General features: G+C 33.1%; 1 protein-coding gene across 1 annotated transcript in view; it reads right to left on the reverse strand.

Moving 5' to 3' along the window:
• Positions 1-14,549, reverse strand: part of LOC132759637 (uncharacterized) — a 38,500-nt gene extending 23,951 nt beyond the window's left edge. Inside the window, exon 1 of the mRNA XM_060751446.1 lies at positions 14,365-14,549. The gene's annotated coding sequence lies outside the window, so the exon portion shown is untranslated. The remainder of the gene's footprint in view (positions 1-14,364) is intronic.
• Positions 14,550-15,355: the final 806 nt, after the last annotated feature.

Genomic DNA, 15,355 nt, shown 5'->3' on the forward strand with positions numbered 1-15,355 from the left:
GGAAGCACCAGAGTTGTAGTTGATTACAGGAAAATTAATGCTAAAATACAATATGACAGTCACCCTCTACCCAGAATAGATACATGTTTAGAAGCTTTAGCAAATAATAAGTATTTCAGTTCCTTAGATATGAAACAAGCTTTTCATCAAATTGGTATAGCAGAAAAAGACAAACCAAAAACCGCCTTTTCGTTTGGTTCAAATACATATATGTATAAAAGAATGCCTTTTGGTTTAAGTACTTGCCCAGCTGTATTTGAGAGACTCATGGAAAAAGTATTAGCTGGCCTAGCATACAATATATGTCTTATTTATCTTGATGATTTACTTTGTTACAGCAAGACCTTTGATGATCATTTAAAACACCTAGACGAGATGTTCCAGCGAATAAGAAGTGCTAACCTAAAGCTTAGTCCCCGTAAATGCAATTTCTTCCAGAAATCTGTATCATTTTTAGGTCACCGATTGACTGAAGAAGGTATTGAACCATGCCCTGAGAAAGTAAAAGCAGTGACTGAGTGGCCTGTGCCATGTAACACAAAACAAGTTCGTTCTATTGTAGGTTTAGCTTCATTTTACAGAAAAATGATCCCTGGTTTTGCTGAAGTAGCTAAACCACTTCATAGACTTACAGAGAAAGGTAGACAGTTTTATTGGGATAATGAATGCCAAAATTCTTTTCAGAAACTGAAAGAACTCCTGAGTAGTGCTCCAGTTTTAGCTTATCCAATACAGGGACAACCATATACTATAGAGTGTGACGCGAGTAAATTTTCAATAGGTTCGGTTTTGAACCAAATACAAGATGGAAAATTAAAAGTTATAGCTTATTTTTCTAGGTGTCTTACCAAAACAGAGAGAAATTATTGTGTCACTAGAAGAGAATTACTTAGTGTTGTTTGTTCTATTAAACATTTCCACCATTTTGTTTTTGGTACACATTTTGATGTTATAACAGATCATGGAAGCCTTAAATGGCTTATGAATTTCAACAAAAACTGTGAAGGTCAACTTGCCAGATGGTTAGAAATCTTAGGGCAATATGACTTCACGATTCATTACAGACCAGGCAGAGTTTCACTAAATAGTGATGCTCTAAGCCGTAGACCATGTACTGACGACCCATGTAAATATTGTACACGTGCTGAAGAAATTTACTTAGATAGTTGTGAAAATGTTATGACCACTAGTTTAGATACAAACTATAAAAACAATGTAAACACAACCACTGGTTTAAATCTGGAATGTACTGCCAGTGAACCAAACCCGTTACCAGGTTGCAGTACTGATGAAATTACTATAAATAGCCTACAAAACATTTCAGCATTGCAAGACAGTGACCCTAAATTATCAGTGGTAAAACAATGGATAAAAATCCAGCAAAAACCCACTTGGCAAGAAATATCTCATTATGACCAGGAGATAAAGTATTATTGGCAAATATTTGACAGACTTAAACTTGTTGACAGTGAACTGTGCATCACAGAAAACCAGAAGCTATTAAAAGCTAACGATACTGTTAGAATAGCCCCTGACAAACTTAAAAAGCTCATATTTCATCAGTTACACAGCAGTGTGACTGCTGGTCATTTAGGTGTTAGAAAAACTACCCAGAAAATACTCCAAAGATTTTACTGGTTTAAATTAAGACAAGACATAGAATACTGGTGTAAGATTTGTGACCAGTGTGCAAGACGTAAAAATCCGCCTAGACATGCAAAAGCCCCAATGAAGAAATATAATGTAGGAATGCCTATGGAAAGAATAGCAATTGATATTCAAGGACCTTACCCAAAATCTAAACGTGGTTTCAAATATATCCTTGTAGTAGGAGACTATTTTACCAAATGGATAGATGCCATACCCCTCAAAAATATTAAATCAGAATACGTAGCTTCAAAGTTAGTAAACAAATTTATTTCAATATTTGGCGTACCCTTAGAGTTACATAGTGATCAAGGGACCACATTTGAATCCAAGATTTTTCAAGAAACATGTAAAATCTTAGGTATACACAAGACACGAACAACTGCCGCTCGACCTATATCTGATGGCATGATAGAACGTGCCAATCGCACCATAGAAAATATGTTAGCCGCTTATGATAGTGAGAATCAACTTGACTGGTGTTCACACTTACCTTTATTAATGTTAGCATATCGATCAAGTGTTCACGAAAGTACAGGTGTTTCCCCTTGTGCCATGATGTTTGGCCGACAAGTTAATCTCCCCATAGACCTTGTAATGGGCAGACCTGTAGAGAATAAAAGAGAACAAACTATAGACTATGTTTATGAATTAGAAAACAAGTTATCTGAAATACACAATTATGCACGGTCAAGACTTGATATCTCAAGTTTTCAAATGAAGAAAACATATGACAGAATTACATATTATCACCCATATGAAGAAGGTGATATAGTCTGGTACCATGATCCCAGACGTACAAAAGGTAAAAGTCCAAAATTACAGAGGCCATGGACTGGACCTATGGTTATTGTGAAGAAAATAAATGACTGCCTATTCAAAATACAAAGACAACCTCGGACACCTGCAAAGGTAGTCCACCATGACCGACTTAAACCATATAATGGAGATGACAAGCCAACCTGGTTCACACAAAACTTATAATTGTTCAAATATATACGTTTTATAATTTCCGGTATTTACTTCTTATATTGTTCAACTGATTTATTCCAGAACAAATATACTGAACCTGCTGTTACCTACAATACCTAATTATCACCACTTCCTTATCACAGGCAAAACAAGTCTTCTAGGAAATCCTGTAACAAGAATAAATTTAGAAAGTTAATAATTTTCTTACAGCTACCAAGTACCAACAGATTTAGACATATAATACAAAAATTTGATACAAATAACAATGTTGACATATCAGTAAAAATGTATACCTTGTTGTTTCAGTCTACATCCAAATGGGCCTGCAAATTGTGCACCGATCCACCACGGTTATTCAGATACAGTTCAGACTGCAGGAGACATCTGGTGAGCTACCATTTTGGTTTCTCCTTCAAATGTAGTAGTTGTGGCAAAACGATGCCCAGGAAGCCAGAAAAGGGGCAACACACATGTGGAGTTCCGGATCCCTCATTCTACCTTCTACACAGGGAGTCAGGTGTATTTGGCCATGATGCTGTGGTAAAGCAACAGAACATGTGTAAACAGATTCGAGAGGCCATGGAGGAACAAAACAACAACAACCTAGAAAGTAATCAAACAAAATTAAGCAAACATTCTGTATCTACATATAAAGTGCTAAATCCAAAGAAATTCATCTCTCATACACCGGCTTCAAAACCTGCAACAGTAACATCTGAAACCATAGAAGAAAACACAACCTATAGTACTCCAGCTCCTAAACCCATTGTGGAAACTAAACAAACAGAAAACATTATTAAAGAAAACAACTCTGAGACTGATGATAACACATTACCTTTAACTTTATGGGAGACGCTTGACATAACCAATGATGATATGGAGGGAAGGATTTCACCTTTCTCTTTAGAGACTCATGATGAATTCATTGAAAGTCTTCTTAACACTCCGAAATCAACTGAACAACTTCCTCAACCAAAATCACCTGAAAAAGAACAACTTCCCGTACATATTTCTGATGCAATTGACCAGATGAGACCAAAAATAACTATGTTACAACATTGGCAGAACGACAAAATCACATTATGTGTAGGTGGTAAATGTTTCGATACAACCAAATCCACTTTGATGAAGGAACCAACTTCCCTTATATCTATACCATGCGGATTGTACTCCATTTACCAAGATTCCAAGGTGATCATTGACAGGGACCCTTCACACTTCAAGTTCATATTAAATTACTTACGATATGATTGTAGGATGCCAATTGGATGCTTACCCAATGATAAACAAGTACTTCATGAATTAAAGGAAGAGGCAGAATTTTACATTTTACCAAAACTAGTCAAAGCAATTGATGAAAAACTTACCACATTAAAGAAGTAAATTGGAATTTAAGTGAGATGTGACTTGAGATAAAATAAATACATACATGTATACTCTGTTATTAAAAGAGGATAAGTGGTGAAAATGAATTATAGAAATTTTATACTTATTTGTTAAAATGACTATATTTTATATAGAAAGAGAAATATATACCGGTATACTGTAATACTATACTGTAATACTATGTAAAAAAAAAAAAAAAAAAAATGAATGAATTATTAAACTAGAACTGTTATAAGAATCACATATGCTATTGCTTATTTATTGTAGTCCTACAGGTTACCATAATGATATCTTATTAAAAAGAACCAGAGAACCAGGCCGGTTTTAACTCCTATGTTATCAGTAATAAATAGAACCACTATAGATAACTGAATAAAAACTGATGTGTAGTTTACCAAGAAACCACATAATGAAAAAGAACCAAAGACAATTAGTCTTGTATCTAACAAATGACATGTTAAATTGTCATTAGAATTATATCGGACCACCTAATAAACTGTTTTATCACAAAAAGTGATAAATAATAGAAACATGGCATGCCAAAAATACCGCTACTTGTTGCGTATCAACCCTTTACATTGAGAAACAACAAGATGACCCCCTTTCCCTTCCCTACTGAGTTATACAGTTAGGTGTACTTACTTCCCGTCCCTGTGCACATCAGGGTGTGACATAATCCCATGGCTAAAATGCCTTGACTTTATCCCATGGCAAGTGATTCAATTGCCTTGACTTTACTTGGAGGTATAAGACAAATCCCTAGTGAAAGAAAACAAAATAGTAAAAGTAACCATCTAGAAATGGAAAAATGTGTTTAAAAAGAAAGACAAATATGGTAGAAGAAGACGGTCCTAGGGTACTTTTTATTATTTATAATTATTAAAGGATTATAATATCCTATAGAGTGAGCAAAGCTCTCACATATAGTGGGTATACTTTTAGGGGGATACCCGTAAATGTAATGAACCGTTAATGACTGATATAAGTAGGTCCATGCGAGAAGTTTGTAAAACATCTCTTGAAGAATGGTGTCTAAAAGATGTGCAATGATAATTAACATAACTAAGTAATCTCCTTAGGTTAAATCTAATTTAATTGAATTGACAATATAATTCTTGTACATAGAGACTTTAGATAACGAGTTAATTTATTATATTTGAAACATCCATTACATATATCATTGTATAATTATATTTGTTGATTTGGTCCATGGACACAAGTTTAAAGTTGTTTCATTCTTAACGTTGGTTATTTTGACTTTTGAAAATACTTTATTGAATAATTAATACAGGCAAACGTAACTGTTAAATCTTCCTTGATAGTTAAGCTTTTTGATTACTTACTCAAAGTAACACATTCAAGGTCCTGAATCCCATCTGTTGGAGGTTGCGAATGTAACGACATTAGTAACTTGCGTTTTCTATGCTCTTATGACCATTTCGCGAAATATAAAAGTATGATATATATTGTAAATTATTCCGCTCTACGGTACTTGGTCTGGATCTCACTAATAACATCCGAGTATTCTTTCCGTGTCCTCTTTGCCGGTTCCTCGGAACTATAATTACAATTATTGGATCCTCGTAGAATGACATTACATGTTACTCTTTTGTACATAGATGTAAATATTAAAAATTACATTCAATTGTCAATTTATATCAAATTATATCCGTCAACATTTTCTCAGGGTGGGTGGGACTAATAATCCCATACAAAATTGAGAAACTATAAAAAGCTCGGGGGTTCTCTTTCTCCAATACACATTGCAAACTAAATCAATTCTACGATGTACTGTCTCCGAGGTTGGTTCTCGAGACGCACGGGACTGATCAGATCCATATAACCCGTGAAGAAATAACCGCTATACCTTAACCGGGAAAGAGATTCGCGCACATGAAATACATCCAAAGCGTTTGACAACAAAAGTACAGCCAATGTTACCGATATTATATATTATTTCCAGAATAATCTATTAATATAGAGTTTCACATTGGATTACTGGAATCCTCGCGGATGGCTCAACGTTGCTGGAAGGGATTAGTGATTCTACCTCGTTTAGGTAGGGCTTTGTTATGAGACAAACCAAAGAATAGCTATGAGCTTTGTCCAGAAAACATGTAAGGAGAGCTAAGTCAGAGACGGTTTGGGCTAAATTCCTGGCACTAAAGTCTAAGACGTCGAGTAGGTCTATAAATGAGTTTATGAATATATGCAATGACCACTGCCTTGTAATACTATTTAATAATTCCAAGGTAATATAATTATTTATGACAGTTTTATTGTGCCTAGATTATTAGCATCAGATATTATATTTTCCCGACAGTTTATTTTACTCCAATTGTATTGTTTGATGTGACATAATAGAGAAATACCTATAAATACCAGCTTCCATGGTATTTTATCATAGATTTCATCCTGAAGTTCCAGCTACCATGGAACTACTAGAATAATCACCCCTTTTAATGTAGATGTATTTATATGAACCAATATAAATATAGACCGTTTATTATAAACCATTTAGATCCACATATAACTTGGATGTCATACTTAGCTACTCTACATTGATATAGCTATTCTTTGGTTTAGTTCACAGCCTATAAGACGAGGATTATCACTAACCCTTCCAGACGTGGTCCATCGACGAGGATTTTCCAGAATATATACGAATTTAACTGTATTTGATATGAAATCTAAATAAATTATTTGTGTACTTTTATTTCAGGTTTTTGTGTTCTGTTTTTCCCTTGTAGGTTCAATTTTTAATACTCCACGTGCGTTCGAGAAGAACTCACGTCCTGGATATTGTTGCGTGTTTGGGAAGCAGACCCCGACTGCGTTTCAACTGGTGTCAGAAGTGGGATTGATATTAAAAATTATTTATTCCAACAGATAGTCTGCAATTCCAGAACCTGCAGAGAAACCAGACCAGAGACCAAAATCATATTTTATTTATTGCAATAATACAATTGATTTCATTGTGTTATTATACAACATCTTGAGTTTCTGCTGATTTTAATATCTGTCCAGGAGCTGACCATTCAATCAAATAAGTATCCTTGTTGATTGGATTCTATTACAGCCTTATTTCCAGTGACTTTTGCTGCCTGCATTCTGGACTGATCAACCTGAAAGCAGAAAGGAAGAGAACATTGTACATTTCCCTTGTTTAATTATTGTTGATTTTCATTTATCACTGTATTACATAATAGTGTAGATACCATTATCTTTAATATTACCAATGGCAGAAAACCAGATAGAGGTGGACGCCCAGGTTCACCAACCTTATGAGTTAGATAATTTTGACACTGTATCACAATGTACAGACCAGTCAAGACCTAGTTCTCCTGTTGATATTTCTTATACAGAAACTAGAATGTTAAGAATAGTAGAACAAATGAAAGAAGCTATTGTTTCTATGGGTGAAACTGTAGAACAGAGATTAAATATAATTGAAACAAGACAAACCAATTTTGAAAACAGAAATACAAATTCAGTAGAACTTACAGACAGACGTATAGACCATGGTGATAATAATGTACCTTTACACAGTAGTACAAATAATAATATTGTAAAAGTTAAACCACCTACCTTTGATGAACATGATGACCTTAATGAGTTCCTTATCTCATTTCAAATATGTAGTGACTTGAATAACTGGGATAACCGATCCAAGGGGTTATACTCCACGTGCGTTCGAGAAGAACTCACGTCCTGGATATTTTTGCGTGTTTGGGAAGCAGACCCCGACTTCGTTTTCAGGAAGCGACGTTATTTTTTTCCGGATATATGAGTGTGGATTTAAGAGAAAACAAATAAACAACAATAAGTTAGAAACACAATTTTTAATACTTTTACGTAATTAATTTTCATTTTTAAGGCATCACTAGAAAGTTCATTAAGGATTTTTAAGCACTATTAAGTGTTGAAAATTGAGTACCGCTCAATCCGGTGCTAGGGGCCGTGAGGGATGTTGCACTTATTCATTATCTCTCATGTACAGACTCAATCAAACCGAGTCTGCAATTCTTATGTAATTTTGTTGTGATTAATGCTTCTGAGGGATCACTTTGTTTTCAGAATTTTTTACTTGAGTCTAAAATTATCAACGCCGCCTTTCCTTGATGATCTTGTTTATCATATTCTAAAATTATCAAAATTGACCAAGAAATAAAAAAAAGTAAGTAGGTGGCGCGATGTTTCTCAGAGGTTATTTTTTACTTGGGGATCATATGCCGTTTTTCATGGTATGGCACTTACGTGTCACATTAAAGGTTCCATGATAATCGTCATATAAACACATCTGCGGATGTTTCAAAATTCAAAATTGTACCAGTTCATGTTGAATTTTGCTTACGCCGGTGCTAAGGGGCGTGGACGATAACTTGCTCTTTCCATTACCGTCCATGAGCAGGCTCAATCAAACCGGGCCTGCAACATTCTCACAAGGGGCAGGACGTGAAGTGGTTGCACACTTGGTTCAAGCGAGCGAATTGGTTGCAAACTTGACAAAATGGCGAATACGGTGTGATTTTTTGAAACGGGTGAACGAATTTTTGCCAGGCAAGTGGGTTTCTTTGTTATTTTGAAGTTCATTAGTATGTCTATTCCATAATGCAATATATATACCACACTCGGTTAAAGGTTTCAGCATCCTAGATTCTGTTTTGACGAAGTTATTGAAGATATTAACTGATCATGTAGATATTTTGAAATATGACAGGTGACTGTTCTGGTCGGTTTTTCTCCTAATTTATTCGAATTTGTAAGTTTTGAACTGCATTTAACAATAACAAAATATGTTTCTGTCAATGCTGTACAAATGGTTTAGGTCGCAAGACCGAAGATAACGTTCAATACACAAAAATATCTTGTTCAAGCACATTCTGGTTGCAGACTTATACTTCAAGCATTTTTGGTTGCAAACTTATTCTTATTCTATTGAAATCCATAGTAAAACTTTGCAAAAGGAGAGTAGAATGTTATATTTATTAACCTATTTTCAATGGCACTTATCGACATTTATGTTATGTTACTTGTTTTTGTTATAAATGTTATTAATATTTTCTTCTTTTACAACAATTATGCACTTTATGTTTCAAATAACATGGCTCTCAGTTCAATACTATAATCATCAGTAAAAACCTGCAACAGTCACCTGTCATATTTCAAAATATCTACATGATCAGTTAATATCTTCAATAACTTCGTCATAACCGGTCTCACTAAAAAGCGTCCCGAAGAAATTTAGCGTCCCGAAGCGTCCTGAAGCGTCCCGGAGCATTATTGTTAATTTAAACAGTCAGAAGGGTTATATTTATTGTAAATAATGTATATTATTATGTATTGAGGTATTTATGTTAGAAAAAATAATCTTACTTATCATTTTTTCTATTTATATAAAAAAAACAAATACACCTTCGACTCCAGTTCACTTGCTCAAAACCCACCGTATACCGACAAAGCGTCCGGAAGGTTTAATGTTTATCGAAACCAAAATTATTTTGAAATACTTCGTAATTTTAGTTAATGAAATAGTAATATAAGTAACAATAGCGAGAAAAATGTTTTCCATACATAAAATTATCTTTATAGCGCCCGAAATCGTACATCTGCCCACGCATAGTTCAATCGCGTACTGACTAACATAGCATCCCGAAACGTATTCATGGTTTTTATTTTTATCTAAGCAAAGATAAATCGTAATTAAGTTCTTTTATGATATGTGTAAGTGACATTAAAAAGGAAATAAACATTTCATCCTTGACGTCTCCCATGTTGCGCTAACAAAGCGTCCCGAAGAATTTAGCGTCCCGAAATGTCATGAAGCGTCCCGAAGCATTATTGTTAATTTAAACAGTCAGAATGGTTATATTTATTGTAAATAATGTATATTATTATGTATTGAGGTATTTATGTTAGAAAAAAATAATCTTACTTATCATTTTTTCTATTTATATAAAAAAAACAAATACACCTTCGACTCCAGTTCACTTGCTCAAAACCCACCGTATACCGACAAAGCGTCCGGAAGGTTTAATGTTTATCTAAACCAAAATTATTTTGAAATACTTCGTAATTTTAGTGAATGAAATAGTAATATAAGTAACAATAGCGAGAAAAAATGTTCTCCATACATAAAATTATCTTTATAGCGCCCGAAATCGTACATCTACCCACGCATAGTTCAATCGCGTACTGACTAACATAGCGTCCCGAAACGTATTCATGGTTTTTATTTTTATCTAAGCAAAGATAAATCGTAATTAAGTTCTTTTATGATATGTGTAAGTGACATTAAAAAGGAAATAAACATTTCATCCACAAAATATTATTTTACAGCGCGAAAACTGACGTTTCCCATGTTGCGCTAACAAAGCGTCCCGAAGAATTTAGCGTCCCGAAATGTCATGAAGCGTCCCGAAGCATTATTGTTAATTTAAACAGTCAGAATGGTTATATTTATTGTAAATAATGTATATTATTATGTATTGAGGTATTTATGGTAGAAAAAAATAATCTTACTTATCATTTTTTCTATTTATATAAAAAAAAACTAACATACCTTCGACTCCAGTTCACTTGCTCAAAAACCACCGTATACCGACAAAGCGTCCGGAAGGTTTAATGTTTATCGAAACCAAAATTAATTTGAATTACTTCGTAATTTTAGTTAATGAAATAGTAATGTAAGTAACAATAGCGAGAAAAATGTTTTCCATACATAAAATCATATTATCTTTATAACGCCCGAAACCGTACGTCTATCCACGCATGTTTCAAGTTGCTAACTGACTAACATAGCGTCCCAAACGTCTTCATGGTATTTTTTTATCTAAGCAAAGATAAATCGTGTGTTTTTCTTTTATGTTATGTGTCAGTGACATAAAGAAGGAAATAAACTTTTCATCTACAAAATATCATTATACAGCACAAAAACTGACGTTTCCCATGTTGCGCTAACAAAGCGTCCCGAACAAATTTAGCGTCCCGAAGCAGTTTCACTTTAAACATCGATGTAATTAAAAGAAATCAGCTATCCATTTAAATATTTTTTTCTAGATGATATTATTCAGGAAGACAGTTCTTCTCTATCAAATATTATTTGATATCCAGAAGATTAAAGTAGACATGGACGTGCGCAGTTGATGACACACTCTCATATTCCTAAAATTAGGAAGCGTCCGGAAGATGTTATTGCAATCCAAAAAAAGTTGATATTGTAATAAATTGTATATAGCCGAATACAATCATTATCAAGTAACATTTGTTTTTATGGATAATATTAATCGGTTCACGTTAGCCATGTCGCGCTAACAAAACGTCCGGAAAAAAACCTGATAGTATTTGAAATAAATGGTAACTTATTGAAATCATTGTTTTTTCTAAATTGTACCGATCATGACATTATGTATTATCCATAATAAGGTTATATATTTCTATAACACTTATGTACATGTATGTAAAAGCAAAATTTTAATGTTTGTATTTATAAAGTATTTATAAATAGTTCATGGAATGCACGGGCTGGCAGTGTCATTTTTCCGGTTTGTATGTACTGTAGGTAATTATACATTTAGGTGCACGAGCACTGATCTTATAATCTATAATTATTGATTGGTGATTCATTGTCTCGTTCCTTATGTTGATTAGTGTGTTCATTTCATTGCAATCCTAATATCATTTTGTCAAGTTAATAATTAATATACATGACATCCCACCTAACAAGACTATTATCATTATGATTTGTTTAAATTGTCTAAATTTTAATTATTGTATTTCTAATTTTTTTAAGCCGTAAACGGAGAGAAAGATTGTAATCTATCGATAGAGGAAATTAACCGCAATCGCTATGGATACCGCACTCCATCCACCCCCCGTTGTGTACGCATTACCGAAGAGTCCAGATAACTGCCTTTCCTAGTTTATTGCATTGTATATCCGGACATTCGTTCGTAAACTGTGAATAAGTTATATAATAGTTTTTAGACATTTTAGTGTATATATAATAACAGTACATATTTGTTGTTTTCTGTTATATCTTAACACTAGAAAATGTAAAATTTCAAAATCGTATGATAATTTTTAAAACTTTTTTTTTTTATTTTCAGACTCTATATCACAGTAGATATGTAAAAATAGTGTATATTACACGGGCAAAATCATGAAATTGTGAATACCTGAAATAGTATGTAAGTATTGGTAAGTATTACAATAAGTATTATAAACAGGTAATTACCGATATTTTGAATTAATACAAGGAAATATACATTTCTTCTGTTTCTGTATATATTCATTAATTATTAATACTTAATGTATGATGCACTGATAGAAATTATTAAACGGACATTCATTGGTAAGGTTATATTCCGATTGATTTATATTGACAACTAATGTAATTTCTTTCGAGACATGTGTGTGGCATGTCATAACAGAATCTAGGATGCTGAAACCTTTAACCGAGTGTGGCATATATATTGCATTATGGAATAGACATACTAATGAACTTCAAAATAACAAAGAAACCCACTTGCCTGGCAAAAATTCGTTCACCCGTTTCAAAAAATCACGCCGTATTCGCCATTTTGTCAAGTTTGCAACCAATTCGCTCGCTTGAACCAAGTGTGCAACCACTTCACGTCCTGCCCCTTGTTCTCAATTTTGTCATTTTGAGCGTTCTTTATGGAATCAGGATTCTTATTTTCTCTATTTTACAGAAAGTAACATGATAAACTTTTTAACGAAAAGTTAATTCATTTCGATTTAATTCATTTTTATATTGAGGCATTATATAATTATATATGTTAAATCGTATTATGCACACTTTTATTTCAATCCAAAATTATCAAAATATATTACGAAATAAAAAAAAAAGTTTGGAGGGAACGCCGTGTTTTTCTTACAAATTCGAGTGTTATTTTCAGAGTAAAAAAAAAAAACAACAAAAAATTCAATACATCTATTTAATTCATTTTTATTTCCGAGGCACTCATAGAAAGTTTATGGAGTAATCTTTCATTTGATACCAATAATATTGGACTTTTTATAGAAATAAAAAAAAGTTAGAATGGACGCCGTGTTTTCCTTCACTTTATTGAGAAATAGGAGAGAGGCGACAGGTATTATACCTGTCCGTACATTTCCGTGATAGAAGATCGTAAATACTCAGAGAGGGGCGGGGCGTCATGCATGACTTAAAAGCGTTTAACTTTGTGAATCTACTTTTGTCATTTTAAACATGTAACTGTGTAAATGTACTGTTGTAGTCCTACGACTGGAAACCCGTTTTATTAAATTATATTTTCTGCATTCGAGTTTTACATTTCATTTGTGTTTTTCAGGTACAGATATATATCTACAAGTGTGTAAACATGCTTATGTATTATATGCAATGGTAGATACGAACTTGTAAATGTGTGTTAGGTCAGTTGTTAAGATTTACATGTAAATTTGTTATTTAAAAGCGGGTGCCTTCAATTAAAAGATTGGATTAAGAGGCATATCATTTGCTGTGCACGAATGCAATCAAAAATGCTAGACATACATGTTCGCATTTTCAAAAGTTGTTTTCAAAAGGAACACATTACATGTCTGGAATTTTGGCAACGATCGCCCTCCATAAATAGAAACGTTTATTATGAAAATTATATATGTTAGAAACTTACACTATGTTTCTTCAGAAAAGCATGAAATACTGTTTTAAGTTAGTAAGAACATTTAAATCCGGTGTGATCAGTAGTTAGGGGGTAGGGCTGGGATGGGGGTTTGGGGAGCTGTCTAAATATGTTAATTAAGCCACACATGTATAACCAGATGTTTGCTATATATAAGGTGTATAAGTCTCACATCTTTAGAACGAATGTATAATATATAGGTTTGTGTGGAAAATCAATACAGCAGTCTGACATATACAACATATCTTAATTTAATTACACTTCTGTAACATTTATGGCAATTGACCTTTTTAAAGGGAAATAATATGAAATAAGTAAAAATAAATATACTCAGATATAAAAGTAAAATCATCGATATTCAGTGCGATTCGTAGGTGGCATTATGTACAAGGCGTTTCTGATCATTTTGTCAAATAAAAATTATTATTGATTATTCTGGATAAACAGAGTGAGCGAATTAATATTAACGTCGCAAAAGTACTTTTTATTTGTTATTTTCATGGCTTATGGTAAACACCAGAATATAATAAGGCTGAAAATTCATGCTACACGCCTGCACAAATAAAAGAAATTGAGGTCATAGTGAAAAGATAACGATGGTTATTTATGAGTAAAATAAACCATTAAACACACAGATAATATATAAAAATTCCACCACAGATAATATATAAAAATATCACCAACTTACTTAATCTTCATCTCTTCAGATTACTATATATTCGTAGATATATAAGTAAATGTAGATCGATCATCTCATAAGACTGTTAATCATGTTCACGTGTATACCGGAAACTGCTGTTTCATTTAAGAGCTAGCGGATTGCTTAATAGACGAATATATATCTACTAGCAGCCGCGTGCACACGTCGTCTAGTGAAATGGCCGTATATAGTGTGTGGCTGTGTAGAGTGTGCAGTTCTTAGACTAGTGTATTGAAAGCATAAAATGTGTAGCCACCGATGGGTGTAAATCATAATGTACTATTATGTCTGTCAAAAAGCTCGCTTTGTGGCTTAACCTTATTCATATTACTATAGAAGAACGATACAACGTTTATTTATCACTTAATCGTGATTAAAATATAAAGCAGCCTGCGTATATTAGTGTGAAACGTACAATGCCATGAAAGTTAACATGATATATTTAATGAACAAACTAAATAAACAACGACATGAAGGCTAATACTTACTGAACTGTACACAATTAAAAAAACTTTTCATTGCACGTTTGAGGAAAACATATAATAGTTCGTAATATGTATATTTCTTATATTTTCATATACGTTTTGAAAACCAATTTATAGATATATATCTTCGATCAAATACTACTTACTTATTTACTTGTGTTGCAAGAAAATGAAAATGAAAATGAGTACAATGGTCTAATTTCGTCATTTTTTCATTTAATTATGCTTGTTTTTTGCATTCTATCCCTGAAGTCATACAAATACTATGTTTGAAAGTGAAACGAAAGAAGTATCAAATTGAATGAATTCGGTTAATTTGCTTGTTATAATGGTATTCTGCTTTAATACCACACCTGTACATCAGCTGAAAAGTATTTACAGTGCAACAATACAAAACTGTACATTATATAGCATTTATTTCACCAGCAAAGTACCAGTTTCAATTTCAGACATAAAATGTCATACCATTTATTTTGGAAATAAAATCAGTTGTT

This window comes from Ruditapes philippinarum, unplaced genomic scaffold, assembly GCF_026571515.1.
Source record: "Ruditapes philippinarum isolate M1 unplaced genomic scaffold, ASM2657151v2 ctg9347_1_1_1_1, whole genome shotgun sequence".
In the NCBI taxonomy this organism is placed as follows: domain Eukaryota; kingdom Metazoa; phylum Mollusca; class Bivalvia; order Venerida; family Veneridae; genus Ruditapes; species Ruditapes philippinarum.